This window comes from Sus scrofa, chromosome 1 (genome assembly GCF_000003025.6).
Source record: "Sus scrofa isolate TJ Tabasco breed Duroc chromosome 1, Sscrofa11.1, whole genome shotgun sequence".
NCBI lineage: Eukaryota > Metazoa > Chordata > Mammalia > Artiodactyla > Suidae > Sus > Sus scrofa.
Window position 1 is genome coordinate 172187288 of NC_010443.5, and position 12967 is coordinate 172200254.

Here is a 12967-nt window from a genome sequence, read left to right on the forward strand (position 1 = left end):
TCAGTAATCTACTTTGAGCTGCTCTAGCAAGTTAACAGAAGGCAAGGAGAGAGTCCTGGGAATCTCTAATCTGCAGCTTGTCATCCAGAAGTACAGGTAATGACTGGGTTTGGGCTTGACATCCTGAGGAGGACGGGGTTGTTGGAATCTCCATTTTGTAGCGTAGCTGGTCAGTCAGAGCACAGGTAACAACACTGGGCTTGGGACTGGTGACTAAAGTTCAAGAGGGGGTGCTGCAGTCTTGTAGGTCTGAACCCTTAACCTGTGGCATCTGATGCTTTCTTCATGTAGATCGACTTCAGAATTGAGTTGTAGGACACCCAGTTGATTTTCAGAGAATCACCTGATTGTGTTGTGGAAAACCCCTCCTACCCCGCCCCAAATGGAATTGGTGACCAGAAAACTATTTTAATATGTAAAATTTTATTTGATGATGATAGCAATAAGAATTTGGAGGTTTGATTTTGGGGATATGTATGTAACTCTATATTGTGTAGAATAAAATTTAAACCATCATTCTTGGGTGTTTATACACCCAGCTCTTGCTCTTCTCTAGGAAAAAATAAAACTTATCTTCTCTCCTGAATTCACTAAAATCTTCACATAATATGCCTATCTGTCATCCTGTCTAATTTACTCGATTTTCCCCCTAGGTTCTAGTTAAAAATAATATAATATTTCCTCCTCTATGGTGGCTATCCTGACTGAACTAAAGGGTTCAAGTAAAGTGAACACCCTTGTCTATTTTGAACGGCTGAAATTGGCTGTGTATATTTTCATATATTTCAAATTTTTCTGAGTTTTTTCCATTTTTTAAACTTATTGTTTTTGTTTGTACTAATTGGCATTTAAATAAAAATGCCAATATTAAATCAGGAAAGAAATAAATTCCCTTTGTAAAGCATAAATAAATGTAAGTTAATCTTACTGTAAGTTCCTCAAGAAAGACCATTTTTCCCAGTAATTTCATACCAGTGCCGTTTTGGTGCTCTGCCTTTTTATTCTATTGATCCTTTGCAAATGAATGAATAAATTACACTTGAACTAGAATGATTATTTTGTTTATTTTTAAGATAATTTTCTAATAGTACATAAATAAATATTGCAATGATTATTATTTGGATGCAAATACACTATCATTTATATCTCTGGTCTTATGATTAAAAAATCACTTCTGTTGTTTATATAGCAAATTAAATCTAGAATAACTAAACACCGCTCCAGTAATCCTGATTTGCCAGATTATTTGAAATAATGTTATTGGATTATTCTAAAGTCTAGCTCTAGGAGTTCCTTTGTGGTACATTGGGTTACTGATCCAGCATTGTCACTACAGTGGCTCCAGTTACTGCCATGGTGGGGGCAGGGGCAGGGGTTGATTCCAGTCAGGGATGGTCTGCATGTCAGGTGAAGCCAAAAACAGAATCAATAACAAAATTCTAGTTTTAGACCCAATTGTCCTGTTACTTTCTCTTCTTTTATTCAATAATGCATATTAAAAGGGAGAAAAACACTTTTTATGGAAGAGAATTTTCAACTTTTTTGAAATGACTCAAAATGGTCACTTATAACTTTTGTTTCTCAGGCTTTAGAAAGATGTCAGAATTACCTCGTAAATAAGTCTTTTTCTGGCTTTCACCTCCACTTCAGGAAATCTGTGTGGAACCAGAATATCTTAAGTAATTGATATTCTCCATAAAGCAGATGATCAGAGTTTAAGACTCTGAGAAGAACTAGTCTCTAGGATGTTACAGTTAACAGAATTCGGTCTTCATAATGAGTGATTTAAAAAATTATCTTTACTGTTTGGAGTTCCCATCGTGGCGCAGTGGTTAACAAATCCGACTAGGAACCATGAGGTTGCGGGTTCGGTCCCCGCCCTTGCTCAGTGGGTTAACGATCTGGCGTTGCTGTGAGCTGTGGTGTAGGTTGCAGACGCGGCTCGGATCCTGCGTTGCTGTGGCTCTGGCGTAGGCTGGTGGCTACAGTTCCGATTCGACCCCTAGCCTGGGAACCTCCATATGCCACGGGAGCGGCCCAAGAAATAGTAACAACAACAAAAAGACAAAAAGACAAAAAAAAAAAAATTATCTTTACTGTTTGGATTGATTGGTAGTACATAGATGCCTATATATATATACATATATTTATATACACACACACATATATATATAAAATGATTTTTTTCCATTATAGCTGGGTTACACTTTTCTGTCAATTTTCCACTGTACAGCATGGTGACCCAGTTACACATACATGTATACATTTTTTCTCTCACATTATCATGCTCCATCGTAAGTGACCAGACACAGTTCCCAGTGCTACACAGCAGGACCTCACTGCTAATCCATTCCAAAGGCAATAGTCTGCATCTATTAACCCCAAGTTCCCCATCCATGCCACTCTCTCCTCCTCCCCCTTTTAATAGGGCATGAATACTTCAGAGAAAATGATTATTAATTTATGATAAAGTCAGCTAAAGTTTTCCTGTCTTTGTTACCCAAGCAGTTGAATAGTTTACTTCAAAATTGTATCAGTGGAGTTCCCATTGTGGCGCAGTGGTTAACAAATCCGAGTAGGAACCATGGGGTTGCGGGTTCGATCCCTGGCCTTGCTCAATGGGTTAAGGATCCGGCGTTGCCGTGAGCTGTGGTGTAAGTTGCAGATGCGGCTTGGATCCCGCGTTGCTGTGGCTCTGGTGTAGGCCGGCAGCCACAGCTCCGATTCGACCCCTAGCCTTGGAACCTCCACGTGCCACAGGAGCGGCCCAAGAAATGGCAAAAAGACAAAAATAAATAAATAAAACGGTCAAGTTGTCTAATATTTTCTTTTAAATTAATAAAGTTATATTTCTCTGTATCGATAGTAATTCTATTATGTAACATTTCAACACTTTAACACACTATGTTTTTATAAGCATAAAATCTGCTTCAAAAGTTTGTATTCTAAAAGCAGCATCTGAATGTTAGATCAATCAACTCTTTAATGCATCTAGAATACTGAATTTATGTATTTAATTAGTATCAGTGGTGCTCTGTACAGGATCATTTCTTTGCAGAGAGCCTTTGAGGTTGGAGGCAAGATAAAATGGTGAATAATTAATAACCAGTTATTTTAAGTAAATAAATAAGGCAAACTTCTTATCTTTTCCCAGAGTGCTAGCTATTTGAGTTCTGAGAAATACCCTATTTGTACCATCACTAATTTTGTGTTCTTTTTTTGTCTTTTTGACTTTTATTCTGCCTCTGTTCATAGTGTAGATTTCAATGTGATACTCAACATTATTATTTTTTCTCTACGGTCTATGATATTATCTTTAAATTGCTCTATTTATGCTATTTGAGTTATATATTCAATTATGTTTATTTTTATTTCAAGATATTTAAAATTGACTTAATCATTTTTCTTTTTTCTTCTCTTGCTCAGGTATATGATTCTTTTTTTTTTCTGTTCTTTTTTCTTCTCTTACCCATATGATCCGTCCTTGTAGCTGACTCTTTTGTACCTTTATTAGTGTTACAATTGTTATAATTATTTTGCTACTGATAGTTCTTCTAATTTAACAATAACCAAAAATCTAGTCATGAGAAAAAGTAAATGTACGAAATATAGTAGATTAAAAACGACACTTAGAAAGACATGCCAAGGTCATCTAGAAATAGCAAATGCAAGTAGAATTTTCACTTATTATTAAAACTAAATTAAGAGAAGAGTGAGCAGGTGAAGGAGATAGGGATCTGGATCTGTGAACTTAAGTATATAAATATAGAGACAAGTGCAATTGGTGTGGGTAGGAAGAAGAGCTATGTTAATGAAAAGAAGAATTGGCAGTTCCCGTCGTGGCTCAGTGGTTAACGAATTCGACTAGGAACCATGAGGTTGTGGGTTCAATCCCTGGCCTTGCTCAGTGGGTTAAGGATCCAGTGTTGCCCTGAGCTGTGGTGTAGGTTGCAGACGTGGCTCGGATCCTGCTTTGCTGTGGCTCTGGCGTAGGCCAGCAGCTACAGCAGCTCCCATTCGACCCCTAGCCTGGGAACCTCCATATGCTACGGGAGCAGCCCAAGAAATGGCAAATAGACCAAAAAAAAAGAGAGAGAGAGGAATGGATCTATAGGATAGATTTGCTTATTTTCTATAGAATCTAAAGGAGGTGTAGAGTAGAAGAGTATCAAAAGTTCTTTAATGGGAAAATTGATGATTAAGAGCATGTTAATATTTCAGTAAATTAGTCATATGACATCTAAGGTTCAATAGGAGATAATCCATTTTGAAGAATCTAGAGACTAAGCCAGGTATGCAAGGACATAAAGAGGTTTAATTTCCAAAGAGCAACAATATAATAGTACAGGATACCTTGTTGTAGAGACACTAAATGGAGGGCATACTAAAACTGAAATAGTGATGAATGTTCCATGTATCTCTATGTTTTCTAGAGCTTGTTCTTGTGTTCAATAGATAACAATAGATATTCTCTACTTGTAAATTTTGTTTAATCTTCCATTTCCTTTCCTGAACTTGCCAAAGTGTGCTATCCTAGAATGAAAAATATTAAAGTTATGCTGAAAGAGATTTCCTAATTTAAAAGACTCAGCATAGTATCATCAGGCTATATTCAAAGCTAATTATATATGGCTATTGATTATTTCACTGATTTCCCAGAAGGAAAAATAAATAAAAGAATCATTTACATAGCAAAAAAATATAATTAAGGACTTCTGACTCTCAAATGTAAACCACTAAGCCATATTCTGATGACCACTTTATGGCATGATAGAAATGATTTATAAAGCTTTAAAAACCATGGTCTAGTGTTTTCTGTGGGAGCCAGGACTCAAGTATATTAAAGAAGTAGCGATTTCATCCAATAAATATGAATTGATTTTAGTTGTAAGTGTGGTCTACTTAGCATCTAGCATGAGTTATAAATGTATTCAGTATTAAATATAGTTGGAACATTTGTTTTCAAAAATAGACATTTCAGGAGATCAACTACACTTTAAAAAAAATAGAAGATTTCATTTTATAGATATGAAAATCCTACATTCACCATGAAGAACTGATCCAGCATTCTCTTTTCTAGTTTGGTTGGAAAGCTTTATTTAGCATGAGGTTGCTGACATATTTTAGAGGACGATATTTAAATTTCTTAGCATTATACTTTGGTTCTATTTTATTTGCTTCATTTGGCAGTAACACTTACATTGTTATTAATATGGCGTGTTGAGCCTTATCCTCATTGATACTCATGGACCTTGACAGAAATATTGAGTAAGCAAGTTTATCTCACATACCTTTTTGTCACCTTTGGATAATCTCTTAAATCTGACTAGGTGGCACCTCTGTAAGGGTCTTGCCAGTACTCCATGGCAGCTCAAAAAATTCTCTGTGAGAGGGTATGTAAAGGCTATTATCTGTTTAAAGCACAAACATGAGGCTGTCTTTTTTTCATAACACTTTATAAAATTGACATTACTGTAAACATCTATATGGATGGAGTTAGTGGAGGTTCAGTTGTCTTTCTTTCCCATGATCATCTTTTCAAAAGACTAGCCACACTATAGAGATAAGAGTTAGCGGCCTTACAGATGTCCTGCACCAACCTGTAAGAACTTTGCTTTTGAGGTACGAAACTGCCTGGAGAATCTTCTCAAAGTTTCAGCCAAATTTCCAGGGCCCTAGACAGACTGCTTTTGATTACATGTAATACCTCTTGAAGATGGATTAGATCCCAGTGGTAGGCTGAACTGAACTTAACCTATCATTAGTCACCAAATATGAAGCAATCAGCTCAGGCCAACAAGTGTTATGTTAATTTAGAGGTTTTTGTTTTGTTTTGTTTTGTCTGTTTGCCTTTCCTAGGGCCGCACCCACGGCATATGGAGGTTCCCAGGCTAGGGGTCTAATTGGAGCTGTAGCTGCCGGCCTATACCACAGCCATCGCAATGCGGGATCCTAGCTGTGTCTGCAACCTACACCACAGCTCACAGCAATGCCGAATCCTTAACCCACTGAGTGAGGCCAGGGATCAAACCCGCAACCTCGTGGTTCCTAGTCAGATTCGTTAGTTAACCACTGAGCCACGATGAGAACTCTAATTTAGAGGTATTAAACTGCTTAGTCAGAGATTGAATGGATAGGGTAAGCAGACATGCATGTACAGGACTCTTTCTGGACACTCTTAGAGAATGTTTTTCAGACTGAATAAACTTCCACTGAGATCTAAATAAAAAATATCACCATCATAAAAGTGTCTGAAAGTACCAAGAGTTCAAAATAACTAATTTAAAATTTAAGGGGAAAGGAAATACTTAATGCTTAATATATACTTTTTTTTTATTTTTAAACGAAGCACACATTTTCTCTCATTGGAAGGGCTTGTGACTATAAGAGGTAGTCATTTTCAAAAGAAGGCAGAAAAGTTACCAAATTAAGCATAGTGGTTAATAACCCATATAAATGTATGCATGAACCAAAGCAGGAACTCTAAGTATTTGTTGAATGAATAAATAATATTAAGGGAAAGAGATTTTTCAGATACTGAAAAATAAGCCATCAGAGGCATAAAAGGATAAGCTTGTTTATAGGTTTTTTTGTTTTTTTGTTTTTTTTTTTTAAAGTTGTCAAGTAACTTCTCTGAGTATCTAACTTGCACTGATCAGGAATTTATCTAAAGATCAATTTGGAGAAAACGATCCACTGTTAGAATGCTTCTAATTACTCACATGACATAATATCAGATAATCTGATTTTATTTAAGGAAATTGACCAAGTTCTTGGTTGAATTAACCACTTAATGTACGCAAAGAAAATCTTTGTCATTGTATTTATAAATATAGATCCACATACTTGGTGAAAATTTCACTTAATTGTATGGAAATCCAATTGCAAACATAAGAATGTACCACATGTACTAAATCTGTTTCTTAAACCCAGGCATCCTCTTCTCCTGAAGTTGGATTGTTACATTAACACTACTCTAAATCAGTAAAACAGAATTACTCTGAAAAATACAATCTGTAACAAAGAAAAGAGATAACATTATCCAAAGGTAAATGCTATATTAGCAAAATGAGGCCATTCTACTCTTTCTGTCTAAAGGAAGTATTTCACCCCACCTATGTCTGCCTGGAGCCTTTTCTAACCTGTGCCTGTGCTGAGTGCCATTGTCACTTTACAGGACTTCGAGGGCAACAGCCTAAGCCCCCAATTCATTCCCTTCACTAAATAAATGCATTAAGATTAAACCATGCCGCTGTATGTCATTAAGGTGTTTTGTCTTTTTCTGTGTTGTGTAAACACGACTATGAGAAGTTCTTACAACTACTATCAGTGGTCAAAGAACTTGCCATGTTGAAGTTTTTGATACATATGACCAAAATGGCATTCAGAAATGTGGGACTAAGTTATCTTTGCATCAGTAATGCTATCTTATGAAACCTTCACTAACATAGAGAATTATCATTAAGGAGAAGATTTTTGGTCAATTTTTAGTCTTGAAAATATGTTGTCATTATATGGCTAAATCCTTGAGTAATAATGAATTTGGTCATTATTATATGTTTATTGGTGCTTATATCTATCCCCACATTTTTATTGGGACATTCATTATTTTTGCATTGATTCATAGGGACTATTAGACAAAATATCAGTAATTCATTATCATGGATATTGACATATTTCCTAAGCTTATCATTTGCCTTATACTTTCATATAGTATTTTACAAACAGTGGAGTTGTTGTTTTTCAGTAGTTGAATATATCAATTACTTTCTGGATAGTTTTTTGTTTGCTTCTATACTTAAAAACTTCTACTGTCCTGATAATAAATATTCACCAATGCTTTCTTTAAATTTCTAAATTATTTAGAAGTTCATTTTTCCTTTAACATTCTCTAAAATATATATTAATTTTATGGTATATTCTAGAAAAGCATACTTTTAATTTTTCAAATTAAAAATTATTCCCTTTTGCAGCAGAAATTACTAATTCCTCCATTCTTCACTGTTGTTGTTTTCTTTTTAGACTTTAGAAACATATACATACACACACACACATACACGCACATACATACACTGACACCAATACCCACACATTCAGCTCTGCTGTATCAATTTAACTAATGCCAAATCAATTTGTCTGTTCTTGAGGCACATTATTTAACTTTATACTACATGTTTAAAGGCAAGTTCATATAGAACTCTTATTAACACATTTATTTGCAAAGACTGTCTTGTATTTTTCTTAATAAAATAATTGAGGGAGAAATAACATTTTTATATGTTTGAGTCTTCCAGTCTAGGAATATAATGTGATTTCTTTGAGTTAAGGTTATAACTTTTTGTCTCATGATTCTATACATTTCTTATTATATTTGTGTAAACTTCAAAAGTGAAGAGGATATGATTTTTGGTATTTTACCTGTGTTCCCTGGAACTTGACAGATCAACTTGATTTGTAACGTAAATCTGCAAGTGTTCCTTGGCATGAATGGTTGAGCAATATTACATAGCTTTTCAGATGCCATCTCTGGAATTCTGCATGTCTTAATTTGCAAAACATCTTATCACTTATGATGTGTGAATTTGGGTAAGAGTAATATGTTCTTTTACCTTTGTTTCATCTTCTAATACACAGAGTTATTAATGAAAAACACTCCCTGTGTTTCCTGTGAAATATGTTAGTAACACTCAAATGCTTATAACAGTGCCAATTGAAAGTACTCAATTATAAAATCCCTACTTTTTAAAGTACCTAAATATAATATGTTAGCTTTATTAGTAGCATTATATCTTACTGCTAAGATGTAATGAGACTATTGTTATAATAGGTAAGTTAGTGTGATGAAGAAATGGAGCAATAATATAGTCAATGTGTTTGAGATGAGTAGAATTAATTAATAAGTCATAGAAATATCAGATACACTGATCCAGCTAGTATTTTATCACTCTTGTCAAAACAAGCAAGAACATCATTTGATTCTGGAGAAAAGATCTGTGACTAATAAAGGGGCAAAACTCTAGTAACAAAATTTTAGTAAAGTTAACAATTTTATTCATTAAAATTATAATGACTTTCTCACTACTAATGTGTTTCTATGCTATTTTTAAAAATTTTATTGGAATATAGTGACTTACAAAGTTGTGTTAATTTCAGGTGTACAGAAAAGCAAACCAGTTATACATATACATGTATCCATTGCTTTTCAGATTCTGAAATACCTGGCTTGCTGAGTCAAATATAGAAATTAATATAATAAATCAAAGAAATATCAAGAACAGCTAAAAATCAAAATGTAGTAGGCATAGGAACTGTTGTGGAACCTGCAATATCAAACTTCCACAGCAGAGGTGGCAGAGTGACCATCAGACTATATGTGTGAGGGCGTAAACACCCAAGTGCAGCTTAAAAGGCTTTTGGTGAGCACCAGAAAGAAAGCAGGCATGTTAAGACTGTAACATCAAGAAAGGAAGGACCAGGAGTTCCCATTGTGGCTCAGTTGGGTAAGAACCCAACATAGTGTCCATGAGGATGCCAGTTCCATTCCTGGCCTCACTCAGTGGGTTAAGGATCCAGCATTGCCACAGCTGCAGTGTAGGTTGCAGATGTGGCTCAGATCTGGTGTTGCGTAGTGAAGGTCTCAGCTGCAGTTCCAATTTGACCCCTAGCCCTGGGAACTTCCATATGCCACAGGGGTGGCCCTTAAAGAAAAAAATTGTGAAAATGTAAACATACTTTATATAAAAATACATATATACAGTTTAATTGCCAAACAATAGAGGAAATAATAGAAAATGAAACAAATATGGTAAATTAAATAGTGGATAGAAAGGGAAATCAGAGAAAAATATATCATTTCAAAGTTAAAAATAAGATTCTAGAAATAATAGCATGTATGATGAATAGAGAAGAAAATATTGAATATATAAAATAATATACATATATAGTTTTGTATATATAAGCCATATGTATTTATGGGTATGCAAATTGGTGATGAAGAATCACTTAGATAATTTCTGTGATTCCACAGAAATAAAACTACTCCAAGCCTGCATATCCCTAAAAATAAAATGTTGCCATTTTATTTACTTTCTTTTTTTTGGTCTTATGAGGGCCGCACCTGCGGCACATGGAGGTTCCCAGACTAGGGGTTGAATCAGAGCTATAGACACTGGCCTACGCCACAGCCAAAGCCAGATCTGAGCCATGCCTGCCACCTACACCACAGGTCATGGTAACACGGGATCCTTAGCCCACGGAGTGAGACGGGGGATCAAAAGTGCCTCCTCATGGATCCTAGTCAGATTCGTTTCCACTGAGCCATTTCGGGAACTCCAAATGTTGCCATTATAAAACAAACATTTCAACACTGGCAAGTGGAAATTTAAATTTTCAAAATCATATTTGACAATTTTAATAGATATCATCTACAACAGATAAAATTAGCAAAAATGAGCAATATTATAAAATATTTCAGTAACAACATTAAATCAGATCTGAAGAACACATATAGAATCTTGGATTAAAAATTAGGAAAACAATTTTTTTTTTTGTCTTTTGTTGTTGTTGTTATTGTTGCTATTTCTTGGGCCACTCCCGCGGCATATGGAGGTTCCCAGTCTAGGCGTTGAATCGGAGCTGTAGCCACCGGCCTACGCCAGAGCCACAGCAACGCAGGATCCGAGCCGCGTCTGCAACCTACACCACAGCTCACAGCAACGCCGGATCGTTAACCCACTGAGCAAGGGCAGGGACGGAACCCACAACCTCATGGTTCCTAGTCGGATTCGTTAACCACTGCGCCACGACGGGAACTCCGGAAAACAATTTTTAACCATACGTGGAATATTTAGAAATATTGGCACTGTATTGAGCCACAAAAGAAGACTTGGCACAAACTGAGTGAGTGTACACAGAATATGATCTATCTCAACAAAATTATTAGAACTAAATAATGAAGACATAAGACTTAATGCATACTCTTAGGAATTTAAAAGTGCACTCAAAAATAATTTATTAAAGAAAAAAATATGAATATATAAACACATATTTCAGTAATTCTAGGATGCAACTAAAATAGTTTTTAGAGGGAAACATAAACATAGATTTATATATTAGAAAAGATGGAGCATTGAGTGTGAATATATACAATTCAAAAGGTTGTAAAAAGATGATAAATTGATAGAAGGGTAAAGACAGTGGTTAAGAGGTACAATTGCTGAATTTAAAGTAAAAAAAAAATTAAGTAAAAAAAAATTGTTGATCAGTTCAAGTAGTTTTTGGGTTGAGTCCTTAGGGTTTTCTATATACAGTATCATGTCATCTGCATACAGTGACAGTTTTACCTCTTCTCTCCTTATTTGGATGCCTTTTATTTCTTTTATTTGTCTGAATGTTGTGGCTAGGACCTCCAGTACGATGTTGAAAAATAGTGGTAAGAGTGTTGTCTTGTTCCAGATTTTAGCGGGAAGGCTTTCAGCTTTTCTCCAGTGAGTATTATATTTGCTGTGGGTTTGTCATAAATGGCTTTGACTATGTTAAGGAATGTTCCCTCTATACCCATTTTGGTAAGAGTTTTTATCATGAATGAATGTTGGAATTTGTCAAATGCTTTTTCTGCATCTATTGAGATGATCATGTGGTTTTTGACTTTTCTTTTATTAATGTGTATGACATTGATGATTTGCGTATGTTGAACCATCCTTGCGCACCTGGGATGGATCGCTTGGTCGTGGTGTATGATCTTTTTTATATGTTGTTGGCTTTGGTTGGCTAAAATTTTGTTGAGAATTTTTGTGTCTGTATTCACCAAAAATATTGGCCTATAGTTTTCTTTTTTGGTGGTATCTTTATCTGGTTTGGAATTAGGGTGATTGTGGCATTATAGAATGTCTTTGGGAGTGTTCCTTTTTCAACCTAGGCCGGATATCAAACTGAAGCCACAGCACTGACCTGAGCCACAGCAGTGACAACACAGGATCCTTAATCTCCAGGTCCCCAGGGAACTCCTAAATTATCTTTTAAAGATCTCACTTATAAGGTAATTCAAAACACTTAACAGACTATTTAGAATTAATAAAAACTATTTCTAAAAACCTATGGGATTCTACCAAATAAGGTTTAGAGGAAATTTTATGGATTTTGATTTATTTGGGTGGAAGTAAAAAAAAGAAAATAAGTTAAATAAAAATTTAACTTTAGACGCTAGGGGAAAAAGATGGCTAACAAGCACATGAAAAAATGCTCAACATCACTGATTAGTAGAGAAATGCAAATCAAAACTACTATGAGGTACCACCTCACACCAGACAGAATGGCCATCATCAATAAGTCCACAAATAACAAATCCTGGGGGGGTGTGGAGAAAAGGGTACCCTCCTGCACTGTTGGTGGGAATGTAAGCTGGTACAACTACTTTGGAGAACAGTATGGAGGTACCTTAGAAAACCCCACATAGAACTACCAAATGACCCAGGAATCCCACTCTTGGACATACATCTGGACATATCTCTACTTAAAAAAGACACATGCACCTGCATGTTCATTGCAGCACTATTCACAATAGCTAAGACATGGAAATAACTCAAATGTCCATCTACAGTTATTGGATTAGGAAGGTGTGGTGTATATATACACAATGGAATACTACTCAGCCATAAAAAAGAATGACATAATGCCATTTGCAGCAATGTGGATGGAACTAGAGACTCTCATAGTGAATGAAGTAAGTCAGGAAGAGAAAGACAAATACCATATGATATCACTTATATCTGGAATCTAATATATGGCACAAATGAACCTTTCCGCAGAAAAGAAAATCATAGACTTGGAGAATAAACTTGTGGTTGCCAAGGAGGAGGGGAAGGGAGTGGGATGGATGAGGACCTTGGGGTTAATAGATGCAGATTTTTGCCTTTGGAATGGATTAGCAATGAGATCCTGCTGCGTAGTTCTGGGAACTATGTCTAGT